This window comes from Triticum aestivum, chromosome 1B (assembly GCF_018294505.1).
Source record: "Triticum aestivum cultivar Chinese Spring chromosome 1B, IWGSC CS RefSeq v2.1, whole genome shotgun sequence".
NCBI classification, from domain to species: Eukaryota; Viridiplantae; Streptophyta; class Magnoliopsida; order Poales; family Poaceae; genus Triticum; species Triticum aestivum.
This window is the reverse complement of record NC_057795.1, coordinates 232,743,066-232,755,759: the sequence shown is the minus strand read 5'-3', so window position 1 is coordinate 232,755,759 and position 12,694 is coordinate 232,743,066.

The following is a 12,694-nucleotide window of genomic DNA, read 5'->3' as shown; positions in this document are numbered from 1 at the left end:
ATATTACCTTGGGGTGCCTTGGGCATCCCCAATCTTAGTCTCTTGCCACTCCTTATTCCATAGTCCATCGAATCTTTACCCAAAAGCTGAAAACTTCACAACACAAAACTCAACAGAAAACTGGTAAGCTCCGTTAGTATAAAAAAAATAAACCACCACTCAGCTACTATTGTGAACTCATTCTAAATTCATATTGGTGTAATATATACTGTGTTCCAACTTCTCTATGGTTCATACCCTCCGATACAACTCATAGATTCATCAAAATAAGCAAACAACACATGGAAAACAGAATCTGTCAAAAACATAACAGTCTGTAGTAATCTGTATCAAATGTATACTTATGTAACTCCAAAAATTCTACCAAATTAGGAAAACCTGAGAAGTTTTTTACCAATCCATAGCAAAAAGAGTAAGATCAAAAGCACGTTTCTGTGAATTATCAAAACTAATTTACTGGGTGCAAAAGTTTCTGATTTTCAGCAGGATCAACACAACTATCACTGTAAGCTATCCTAAACATCTTACTTGGCACTTTATTGAAACAAAAGCTCGAAAACATGATTACTGCAGTAGCATAATCATGTGAACACACAAAAACAGTAAGTCTAAATATTGGGTTGTCTCCCAACAAGCGCTTTTCTTTAATGCCTTATAGCTAGGTATGATGATTTCAATGATGCTCGCATAAAAGATAAGAATTGAAACATAAAGAGAGCATCATGAAGCATATTACTAACACATTTAAGTCTAATCCTCTTACTATGCATAGGGATTTTGTGAGCAAACAACTTATGGGAACAGGAATCAACTTGCATAGGAAGGCAGAACAAGCATAACTTCAAAACTTTAAGCACATAGAGAGGAAACTTGATATTATTGCAATTCCTACAAGCATATATTCCTCCCTCATAATAATTTTCAGTAGCATCATGAATGAATTCAACAATATAACCAGCACCTAAAGCATTCTTTTCATGATCTACTTGCATGGAAAATTTACTACTCTCCACATAAGCAAAATTCTTCTTATTCGGAATAGTGGGAGTATCATAAGAGACTCGAATACTATAATTTGTTTCCATATTAAAAGAGTAATGTTCAGAAAAAGGGTAATCATAATCATGACAAGTTTTATAAATATAATCATCACTACTTTCTATAGCATAATTTTCATCACAATAATCATCATAAGTAGCAACTTTGTTCTCATCATAATCAATTGGAACCTCTTCCAAAATAGTGGATTCATCACTAAATAAAGTCATGACCTCTCCAAATCCAATTTCATAGATATTATAAGATTCAACACCCTCCAAAGTATTGGTATCATTACTTCCTAATGTTGACACTCTTCGAAACCCACTTTCATCAATATAACCATCATAAATAGGAGGCATTCTATCATCATAATAAATTTGCTCATCAAAACTTGGGAGGCTAAAAATATCATCTTCATTAAACATAGCATCCCCAAGTTTGGGACAAACATTAATTTCAGCAAATATATTTTCAAACATGTCATTCTCATCAAACATAGCATCCCCAAGCTTGGGCCTTTTCATATCATAAGCACAATCACTCTCATCATTAATAGTATGGATAGCACCAATAGTATAGCAATTATCATCATCACAATGAGTAATAGGAGCAACATCATTTGAGAGGGATACCTTTCTATATTTGCTTCTCCGTCTCTTCTTTTTCTTCTTCACATCATGTGTGGGTTTAGCCCTCTTTTTTGAGCTCCTTATTAATGAGATTGGTTGAATAGAAAGGTCCTCCTCGTTACCTGATTCATCATAAGAAATAATAGGAGGATATTGGGAAGTCTCTTCCCTTTCATTCGTATTCTCTTCATCTTCTATTTGCTTTATTTTCTTTATGTAATTGGCAATATAAGGATTTTCAATGCAATTCACTGTACAATACATATAAATTTCCTCTAGATCAATATCAAGGAATTTCTCAAGGTTATATTCTGGAATATGCTTAGTTGCACGTTTTATTTCTTCATAACCCAAAAGCAAACTAAGTTCATTATGATGTGCAAGGGAAATCAAGTCATCACAATTTTTGGACACGATTCGATCATGAAACAATTTGCATCGGAGATTTAAATGACCATGCTCATTGCAAAGTTCACAAGTACGGTAAAGAAATTTTAAAATTTCAGCACACACATCTAGCCTTTCTTGCAACCATTTAGTTTCTAAATACTTATGCCTCTTGCAAAATCTATCCTCCCTATTTGGTGTGTACTTGCAAACTCTGTGCACTCCACAAAAATTGACATGCTTATAAGAGACATTTTTATCATGACTAGTGTAATCATCATTAGTACTATGGATATTCAAAGAGTTCATACTAACAACATTGCAATCATTTTCATCATTAAAAGATTTAGTGCCAAACATTTTATAGACTTCTTCTTCTAGAACTTCAGCACTTTTTTTCTTTCCATCATTCTCACGAAAGATATTAAAAAGATGAAGCGTATGAGGCAAACTCAATTCCATTTTTTTGTAGTTTTCTTTTATAAACTAAACTAGTGAAGAAACAAGAAACTAAAAGATTCGATTGCAAGATCTAAAGATATACCTTCAAGCACTCACCTCCCCGACAACAGCGCCAGAAAAGAGCTTGGTGCCTACTACACAACCTTCTTCTTGTAGACGTTGTTGGGCCTCCAAGTGTAGAGGTTTGTAGGACAGTAGCAAATTTCCCTCAAGTGGATGACCTAAGGTTTATCAATCCGTGGGAGGCGTAGGATGAAGATGGTCTCTCTCAAACAACCCTGCGACCAAATAATGAAGAGTCTCTTGTGTCTCCAACACACCCAATACAATGGTAAATTGTATAGGTGCACTAGTTCGGCAAAGAGATGGTGATACAAGTGCAATATGGATGGTAGATATAGCTTTTTGTAATCTGAAATTATAAAAACAGCAAGGTAACTAATGATAAAAGTGAGTGTAAACGGTATTGCAATGCTAGGAAACAAGGCCTAGGGTTCATACTTTCACTAGTGCAAGTTCTCTCAACAATAATAACATAATTGGATCATATAACTATCCCTCAACATGCAACAAAGAGTCACTCCAAAGTCACTAATAGCGGAGAACAAATGAAGACATTATTGTAGGGTACGAAACCACCTCAAAGTTATCCTTTCTGATCGATCTATTCAAGAGTCTGTAGTAAAATAACACAAAGCTATTCTCTTCGTTCGATCTATCATAGAGTTCGTACTAGAATAACACCTTAAGACACAAATCAACCAAAACCCTAATGTCACCTAGATACTCCAATGTCACCTCAAGTATCCGTGGGTATGATTATACGATATGCATCACACAATCTCAGATTCATCTATTTAACCAACACAAAGTACTTCAAAGAGTGCCCCAAAGTTTCTACTGGAGAGATAAGACCAAAACATGTGCCAACCCCTATGCATAAGTTCATTGAACCCGCAAGTTGATCACCAAAACATACATCAAGTATATCACGTGAATATCCCATTGTCACCACAGATAAGCATGTCAAGACATACATCAAGTGTTCTCAAATCCTTAAATACTCAATCGGACAAGACAACTTCAAGGGGAAAACTCAATTCATCACACGAGAGTAGAGGGAGAGAAACATCATAAGATCCAACTATAATTGCAAAGCTCGCGATACATCAAGATAGTATCACCTCAAGAACACAAGAGAGAGAGAGATCAAACACATAGCTACTGGTACATACCCTCAGCCCCGAGGGTGAACTACTCCCTCCTCGTCAGGGAGAGCGTCGAGATGATGAAGATGGCCACTGGTGAGGGATCCCCCCTCCGGCAGTGTGCCGGAACAGTGTCCCGATTATTTTTTTGTGGCTATAGAGGCTTGCGGTGGCGGAACTCCCGATCTATGGTGCTCCTCGATGTTTTTTGGGTATATGGATATATATAGGTGAAAGAAGTCGGTCAGGGGAGCCATGAGGGGCCCACGAGGGTGGGGGCGCACCTAGGGGGTAGGGTGCGCCTCCCTGCCTCGTGGCTTCCTCGTTGCTTCCCTGACGTCTACTCCAAGTCTCCTGGATTGCTTCCGTTCCAAAAATAACTCTCCCGAAGGTTTCATTCCATTTGGACTCCGTTTGGTATTCCTTTTCTTCGAAACAATGAATAGGCAAAAAAACAGCAATTTGGGTTGGGCCTCTGGTTAATAGGTTAGTCCCCAAAATAATACAAAAGTATATAGTAAAGCCCATAAACATCCAAAACAAGTAATGTAATAGCATGGAACAATCAAAATTTATAGATACGTTGGAGACGTATCAGAGATCAAGGCCTCTTAGGAGAGGATCCACTTGTGGATTTCAAGACCTCCATCTTGGAAAGACTACCATCATCAAGACCTCATCTAAAAGGAGTGGGAAGAACTCTACCATTGTATCTTTCCTTTGATTGTGTTTGTGAACTTGTGGATCTCATCAATGATATCCTAGTACATGTGTGATTTGGGTTTTGTTTGAGTGTTCCCCCTTTCTGTTCTTGTGTGTTCATCTCATTCCCCACCTCCAAGTGTGAAAAGATCCCTCTTAGGGTTCTACCCAACAAGTAGAACCCTAGATGCCCGATCTTTCAGGATTGGAGCGGATCCCACAAAGAACACAAGGGGAAAACATGAGAGGATTCACTCAAACCAACAGGATTCAATTACACATGTGCTAGATCCTCAAAACACAAAGAGATACATGATCCATGATCAATGAAGGACGATACAAGTAGCAAGTTCTTCTCCGTGAGGAGGTCTTGAGGGGTCTTCCTGTGAGGGGTCTTGAATCCACTTGGGGATCCTCTCCATAGACGTTGTGAACTCCGATGGAGAAGGAATCAAGTGGAAAGCAAAGTTCTATCTCAAATGAGCTACTACTTTGATAACCCTAAGATGGTGGAGGTGGAGGAGTATATATTGTCGGGGCACACAAACAGGGGTGTATGTTTCCCCCTGACTTGTGTCGGACAGTATGGCCAATTGGCCCAAGGGCAAGATTACAGCACCAAGATCAGACCACGCAAGAAGGATCAATTCTTCGAAGAGTCCAAGTGCAGATCAAGAAGACCAAGATTTGCCAGAGAAACAAGACATCGTAAGGAAAGAACCTCACTTGCTGGGCAGGCGAACCTGACGAGGTTGGCCTTACCTCGGAAGCAAGCTTCCAGATCGTCCCGGCAGGCCTGCCGGGGATTGCCGAGGTAGGCCACTCCACCGCTCCACCTCACAAGTGATGCAAGTCATAGATCAGTGCGGTCTCAAGGCCCAAGGTTACTAAGTGGTCACTTTTTGTGACATGGCAGCTACTTCCTACAACAAACACCTCCATCTGACACCCGTCCTGAGATGTGTCAAGCAAGTAGGCGCGAAGCTGGCAAAATAGCCTGGCAAGGGCTGCCAGGCACGCTGTGATGTGACACTCGACGATGCATTTAATGCGCTTTGTCAGCCTGCAAAGTTAGGTATGATAGCACTATTTGCTATCTAATCAGTATGCAAAGACTGATTTACCACCGTGGTGACCGATTAACCTATAAAAGGAGGCCCATGGCAATCATAGAAAGGGTTCACAAGGTTGGCAAGTTTGGCCTCTCACATACCCATACACGCATAGCCACTTCTGCTCCGAAGCAACCCTACCTAGCAAGTGTGCTGCGCCCACCACCACCTTTTCCACCATCAATCCACCAAAGCAGGAGTAGGGTTTTACGCCTCGCGACGGTCCGAACCTGGGTAAAAACTGCCCGTGTGATCTGTGTCGCACTATGCTATGCTTCTCTGCTCTTTGTGCAGTGTGTCCATTCCCCCGCCGAACCAGAAGGGGCCCGTAGCCCCATAGGGGGTCGTGGTTGCCCACGACATCTTTAGTGCGCCAGGTAGGGGGCGCTCACTTGCGCGAACCTAAGGAGCGTATGAAGCGTGTCATATTCGCCAAAGGTGTCACTTCTTGTGAGGCCCAAGGGGATGGCTGAGGCGGAGCGGAAGTGCAGCATTGCTCCCGCGCCAATCTCGCCCACTTTCCGCCATCCCCACACGCCGTGGTCGCAACGGCCACGGAAGCTAGCAGCAAGGGCAACAATACCACCTCGAACGGGCAAAACAACAGGAATGTAGTCCTTGACAAGTAGGAATAGTGTACAAAGGTACCATGTTTTCTCTCTCTCTCTGCCACTCCCACTCTTTGAAAATCATGCTACTCTAGGTTCTAGCGTCATCAACGTCGACGAGCCCGCGTGATGCTCGGTCCAACATTTACCCTGCATAGGGAAATCCTGAGTATATCATTGGAGCAAGTCCGTCAATTGATGCCGCGACAAGTATGCACTGGCAAGGCCTCCCACGCTTGCATAGATTTTGTTCCACCCGCTGTTGGGTTGATCAAGAGGTGCAGAGAGGAAGAGAGAGAAAGCAGTAGTACCTAACGCCGCGTCCTACCATTACAAGTTACATGCGCTTAGCCGACCCATGCCGGGATATATAGGTCAATATACAAGCAATGTAGTCCTTCCTGGAACATGCGAGCCATGCGATCAGCCATAGACGGGGGTGGGACACATGGAAGCCCAAATAAGAGCTAAGTGTACACAACCTCTATTATACTTTCAAATCTAGAATTTGCACTTGTTTATCCCCTGAGTGCCAAAGTGTTTGTATGATGAAATTTGTCACCAGATGGTACCTTTGCTAGATTCTTGTCTGCACCCTCATTCCGTCCAGAGCCTGCTCGTGGAGTGAGTTGCTGTGTCGGAAACTACTCAGAAAAAACCTATTAGGATGCATCAATGCCAAGATGAATGTTAAGGGCCAGACCCTTATGTATTTCGCGGAAATATGATACCGGCAGGCAACCAGAACGTGCATATAGACTAATCGTACAGACACTAATGGATAAAACTTGAAAGTGTTAAACATGCAGATCAGATTAAGCGATAACACTTCGAGTTCACATAAAAGCATAAACATCATCAAGTCTAAACACAGGACATGCGTCATTGTTTTGGTTACAGGCCGACACTGTGGTGGGAATGGTTCAGTTCCAGGGGAGTGGCCTTCTCTTCGGCGGTAGGGACATCTGCGCCCGGCGGCAGCTTCCTGAAGCCGTCGTTGTGTTCAAGATGTGGGTGACGGCAGGCAAGGTTGCTTAGGACCATGAAGAGGGCATTGTGGGCAATCTTCCAGGATTCAGTCACGAAGCGGCCGGCCCTTCCATCCTCATGCACCTTCAGCTTGTCAATCAGCTCATTGAAGAATAGTCCTAACTTGACGTTGCGCACCTCCTGCTTGTCGACCGAGAAGACTAGCCCTTCCATGCCCATTGCTGCAGCCTGAGCAGAGAGACGCCCGACAATGTCGATCAAGCTCTTGGTACAGAGGTCAACCTGCTGAGAGTGGTTCGCGGGCCTCAACAGATTCCATTGAGATTTCAAAGGAACCGATCCTGGCCTTCAGATCATTGATGGTGCCATTGGCGATTTCGAGGCTTTGGCTCTTGGAGGAGAGCTGCGATTGTGTGTCCTTCAGGAGGGACTCTGATTTCTGCGCTTCCTCCTTGACGGCCGAGACCTCCCCTCTACTCCCGTTAAGCTTCTCCGTCAGCTCGGTCACCTGCCTGTTGAGATCCACATTGGAGGTAGAGGCAGCGGCATGATCATCGACAAGCTTCTTCAGCCAAGCAACAGAGTCAGTAGTGAGAGCATCGAGGGTGGCCTTGTGCTTGTCATCCAATTCCTTGGAGCATTGCTACACAAGGACCTCCAGATCAGCATCTTTGGCATGGAGAGTGGCATCGAGCCTCTCCTCCCGGAGAGAAATCTCCTGCTCCCTGGCATCCGGAGACACTTTGCGGTCCACCAAGCGCACCTCCCGAGCAATGACGTCCTCTCTTGCCATCGAGATTGTTTCCTGCTACCTCAAGAAGACCTGGAATTGCTTGTCATGCCAGTCACGTAGTTCGGCGCCTGTGTCCTTCAGCTTCTGGTCCACCTTATTGGCAGACTGCACTGCTCCTTGAGCTCCTGCCACTTCTAGCTATGCTTCTCCCGCATCTATTTAAGGCCTGCCGCCACAGACTCCATAAAGGACTGGTCCATGGCGACAGCAACGGTATCATCCACCTCTTTGACTCCTTGGTACAACGACGACAGGATGCGCTGGAGTTCTCCATCAAGCTCTATGCTCGCCAGCATTGACAAGTGATGACCCACAAGTGTAGGGGATCTATCGTAGTCCTTTTGATAGGTAAGAGTATCGAACCCAATGATGAGCAGAAGGAAATGATACGCGGTTTTAAGTAAGGTTTTCTCTGCAAGCACTGAAATTGTAGGTGATAGATAGTTTTGTGATAAGATAAATAATAACAAGCAACAAGTAAATAAAGTAAATAAAGTGCTGCAAGGTGGCCCAATCCTTTATGTAGCAAAGGATAAGCCTGGACAAATTCTAATAATTATAAAGGAGCTCCCAAGGACACATTGGGAATTATCGTCAAGCTAGTTTTCATCGCGTTCATATGATTCGCGTTCGGTACTTTGATAATTTGATATGTGGGTGGACCGGTACTTGGGTACTGCCCTAACTTGGACACGCATCTCGCTTATGATTAACCCCTATTGCAAGCATCCGCAACTACAAGAAGAAGTATTAAGGTAAACCTAACCACAGCATTAAGCGTATGGATCCATATCAACCCCTAACGAAGCAACGCATAAACTAGGGTTTAAGCTTCTGTCACTCTAGCAACCCATCATCTACTTATTACTTCACCATGCCTTCTTCTAGGCCCAAATAATGGTGAAGTGTCATGTAGCCGACGTTCACATAACACCACTAGAGGAAAAGACAACACACATCTTATCAAAATATCGAACGAATACCAAATTCACATGACTATTGATAGCAAGACTTCACCCATGTCCTCAGGAACAAACGTAACTACTCACAAAGCATATTCATGTTGATAATCAGAGGAGTAATAATATGCATAAAGGATCTGAACATATGATCTTCCACCAAGTAAACCAATTAGCATCAACTACAACGAGTAATCAACACTACTAGCAACCCACAGGTACCAATTTGTGGTTTTGATACAAGATTGGATACAAGAGATAACCTAGGGTTTTGAGAGGAGATGGTGCTAGTGAAGATGTTGATGGTGATTGACCCCCTCCCGATGAGAGGATCGTTGGTGATGATGCTGGTGATGAATTCCCCCTCCCGGAGGGAAGTGTCCCCGGCAGAACAGCTCCGCTAGAGCCCTAGATTGATTCCGCCAAGGTTCCGCCTCGTGGCGGCGGAGTTTCGTCCCGTAAGCTTGCCCATGATTTTTCCCAAGATAAAAGTGATGATATAGCAGAAGATGGACGCCGGAGGCCCACCAGGGGGCCCAGGAGATAGGGGGCGCATCCTATAGGGGGGGCCTATCTCCTGGACAGGGTGTGGGCCCCCTGGCCTATTTCTTTTGCTCAGAAATTCTTATTAAATCCAAAAAGTTGTTTCGTGGAGTTTCAGGACTTTTGGAGCTGTGCGGAATATGTTTCCAATGTTTGCTCCTTTTTCAGCCAGAATTCCAGCTGCCGGCATTCCCCCTCTTCATGGTAAACCTTGTAAAATAATAGATAATAGCCATAAGTAATGAGATATAATGTGTAATAACAGCCCATAATGCAATCAATATTGATATAAAAGCATGATGCAAAATGGACGTATCAACTCCCCCAAGCTTAGACCTCGCTTGTCCTCAAGCGGAAGCCGAAATCGAAAAATATGTCCACATGTTTAGAGACAGAGGTGTCGAAAAAAATACAGACATGAGGGCATCATGATCATTCTAATAACAGCAACATATATAGATTTTTTCACATGATTTCCTATGCTCAAGTAACAAGCAATTCACAATGTCAAGTATGGTTGAAAAACTTCATTGGGAACTAACAAGCTATAATCTTAGTCATTGAAGCAATTGCAATTTATCGTAACATCAGAAAGAGTCAATAATAGAGCTTTTCAGCAAGCTCACATACTCAACTATCTCGTAGTCTCCTATAATTTCTAACACTCACGCAGTACTTGTGGTTATGGAGTTTCAGCCGGACACTGAGAAAGATAGGGGCTTATTGTGTTTCCTCCCACCGTATTCACCTTTAGGTGATGTCAACAATAATAGCCTATGCCAACTTACATCCAATTGGATATATATATATATATATCATGATCTTTCAAACACGAGGAGCTTGCCAAAGGATAAAATAAAAAAGGGAAAGGTGAGGATCACCTTGACTCAAGCATAAAGTAAAAACATAAAGTAAAAGATAGGCCCTTCGCAGAGAGAAGCAGAGGTTTTCATGTGCGTTTAGGGTTGATGCACGAAATCTTAATGCAAAAGAACGTCACTTTATATTGCCCCTTGTATGTGGACCTTTATTATGAAGTCCGTCGCTTTTATTACTTCCACAACAAGTTCGTACAAATCTTATTTTCTCTGCACTAATAAGTCATACATATTTAGAGAGCAATTTTTATTGCTTGCACCGATGACAACTCACTTGAAGGATCTTACTCAATCCATAGGTAGGTATGGTGGACTCTCATGGCAAAACTGGGTTTAAGGATATTTGGAAGCACAAGTAGTATCTCTACTTGGTTCAAGGAATTTGGCTAGCATGAGGGGCAAAGGCAAGCTCAACATGTTTGGAAGGTCAATGACAATATACTTTAATTGAGATGTCAGAAATACATAAACCATTATGTAGTCTTCCTTGTCCAACATCAACTCTTTTAGCATGTCATACTTAATGCGTGCTTCACAATCATAAAAGATGTCCAAGATAATATATTTATATGTGAACCCCTCCTTCCTTATCACTTCCTATTAATTGCAATGATGACCAAGGCAACGTTCATCAACTCTCAACAATTTTAATGCCTCATACTTTCTATGTGTGAAGTCATCACTATCCACAAGATCAATATGAACTCTTTTATTCTTTCTACTTTCTCAAGATCATAGCAACATAGCAAAGCCCTTGACTCAACACTAATCTTTATTATAGATAGCACGCAGACTCGATTACATAAAGAGATCACAATGCAAAACTCAAAACTACTTGATATCAAAACTTCAAACTACTATATCAAGATACTACTAAAAGGATCGAACTAAATAAAGCGGTAAAGATAGGAGTGTGATGGTGATACGATACCTGGGCACCTCCCCCAAGCTTGGCAGTTGCCAAGGGGAGTGCCCATACCCATGTGATTATGTCCTCGGAGGTGATGGAGGTGGTGATGATGACGGTGGATAATCGGACATCGAGCGTAAAAGCTCCTCCAACTTGCGGATAATGCCCTTGAGTCCGGCAATATGATCCTTCAACAAGATATTCTCCTGTGTGAGATACTTGTTTTGTATGTGAGCTAACTCAATCATCTTGAAAGCTTCAATCTCTGTTGGAGTGAAAAGGTTAGGTAAAGGTTGAGGGATGTCTTCTTCTTTCACCACCGAAGCTTGAACCTCCATGGCCTTCTTGATCCCTTCATCCTTGTTGATCTCTTCTGGTTCCTCTCTTTTCAGCTCTATCTTCAATATCCAAGCATCCTTGTCTTTGTTGTTGGAGGAGGGAGAAGTCATGGTGCTCTAAATCTGCAACGGAAACAGCTCGAAACGAAAACAGAGGATATTTGCGTGATACGGTGGTCAAAACCTTCGGGAGTATATATAATGAATTTTTACCGACCGAAATACGTAACGTGCAAGAAAACAGAGTCCAGGAGGCACACGGGGTGCCCACGAGACAGGGGGGCGCGCCCTCCACTCTCGTGGGGGCCTCGTGTCCCTTTCGGACTACTTCTTTCTTCCTAAAATTCTTAAATAATCCAAAACTGATAAAAATTGCCATTAGAGTTGTTTTGGAGTCGGTTTACTTACCGTACCACATACCTATGCCTTTTCGGAGTCTGGAACGTTCTGGAAAGTGTCCCTTATGTATTCCTCGGGGGTTACGGTTTCAATAATATTAGTTTCAACATTGATAGGATTACCCGAAATATAATGTTTAATTCTTTGACCGTTTACCACCCTCGGATTTGTGCCTTCGAAGTTGTTGATTTTTATAGCACCAGAACGATAGACCTCCTCGATAACGTAGGGACCTTCCCATTTTGAGAGAAGTTTTCCTACAAAAAATCTTAAACGAGAGTTGAATAATAACACATAATCTCCTACGTTAAACTTATGCTTTTGTATCCTCTTATCATGCCAGTGTTTGACTTTTTCTTTGAAAAGCTTGGCATTCTCATAAGCTTGGGTTCTCCATTCATCAAGTGAGCTAATATCAAACAACCTCTTCTCACCGGCGAGTTTGAAGTCATAATTGAGCTCTTTGATAGCCCAATATGCCTTATGTTCAAGTTCAAGAGGTAAATGACATGCTTTTCCATAAACCATCTTATATGGAGACATACCCATAGGAAATTTGTATGCAGTTCTATAGGCCCATAATGCATCATCAAGTCTTTTGGACCAATTCTTTCTAGATCTATTCACAGTCTTTTGCAAAATTAATTTGAGCTTTCTATTGCTCAACTCTTCTTGACCACTAGACTGTGGGTGATAAGGAGATGCTATTCTATGATTGACATCATACTTAGCAAG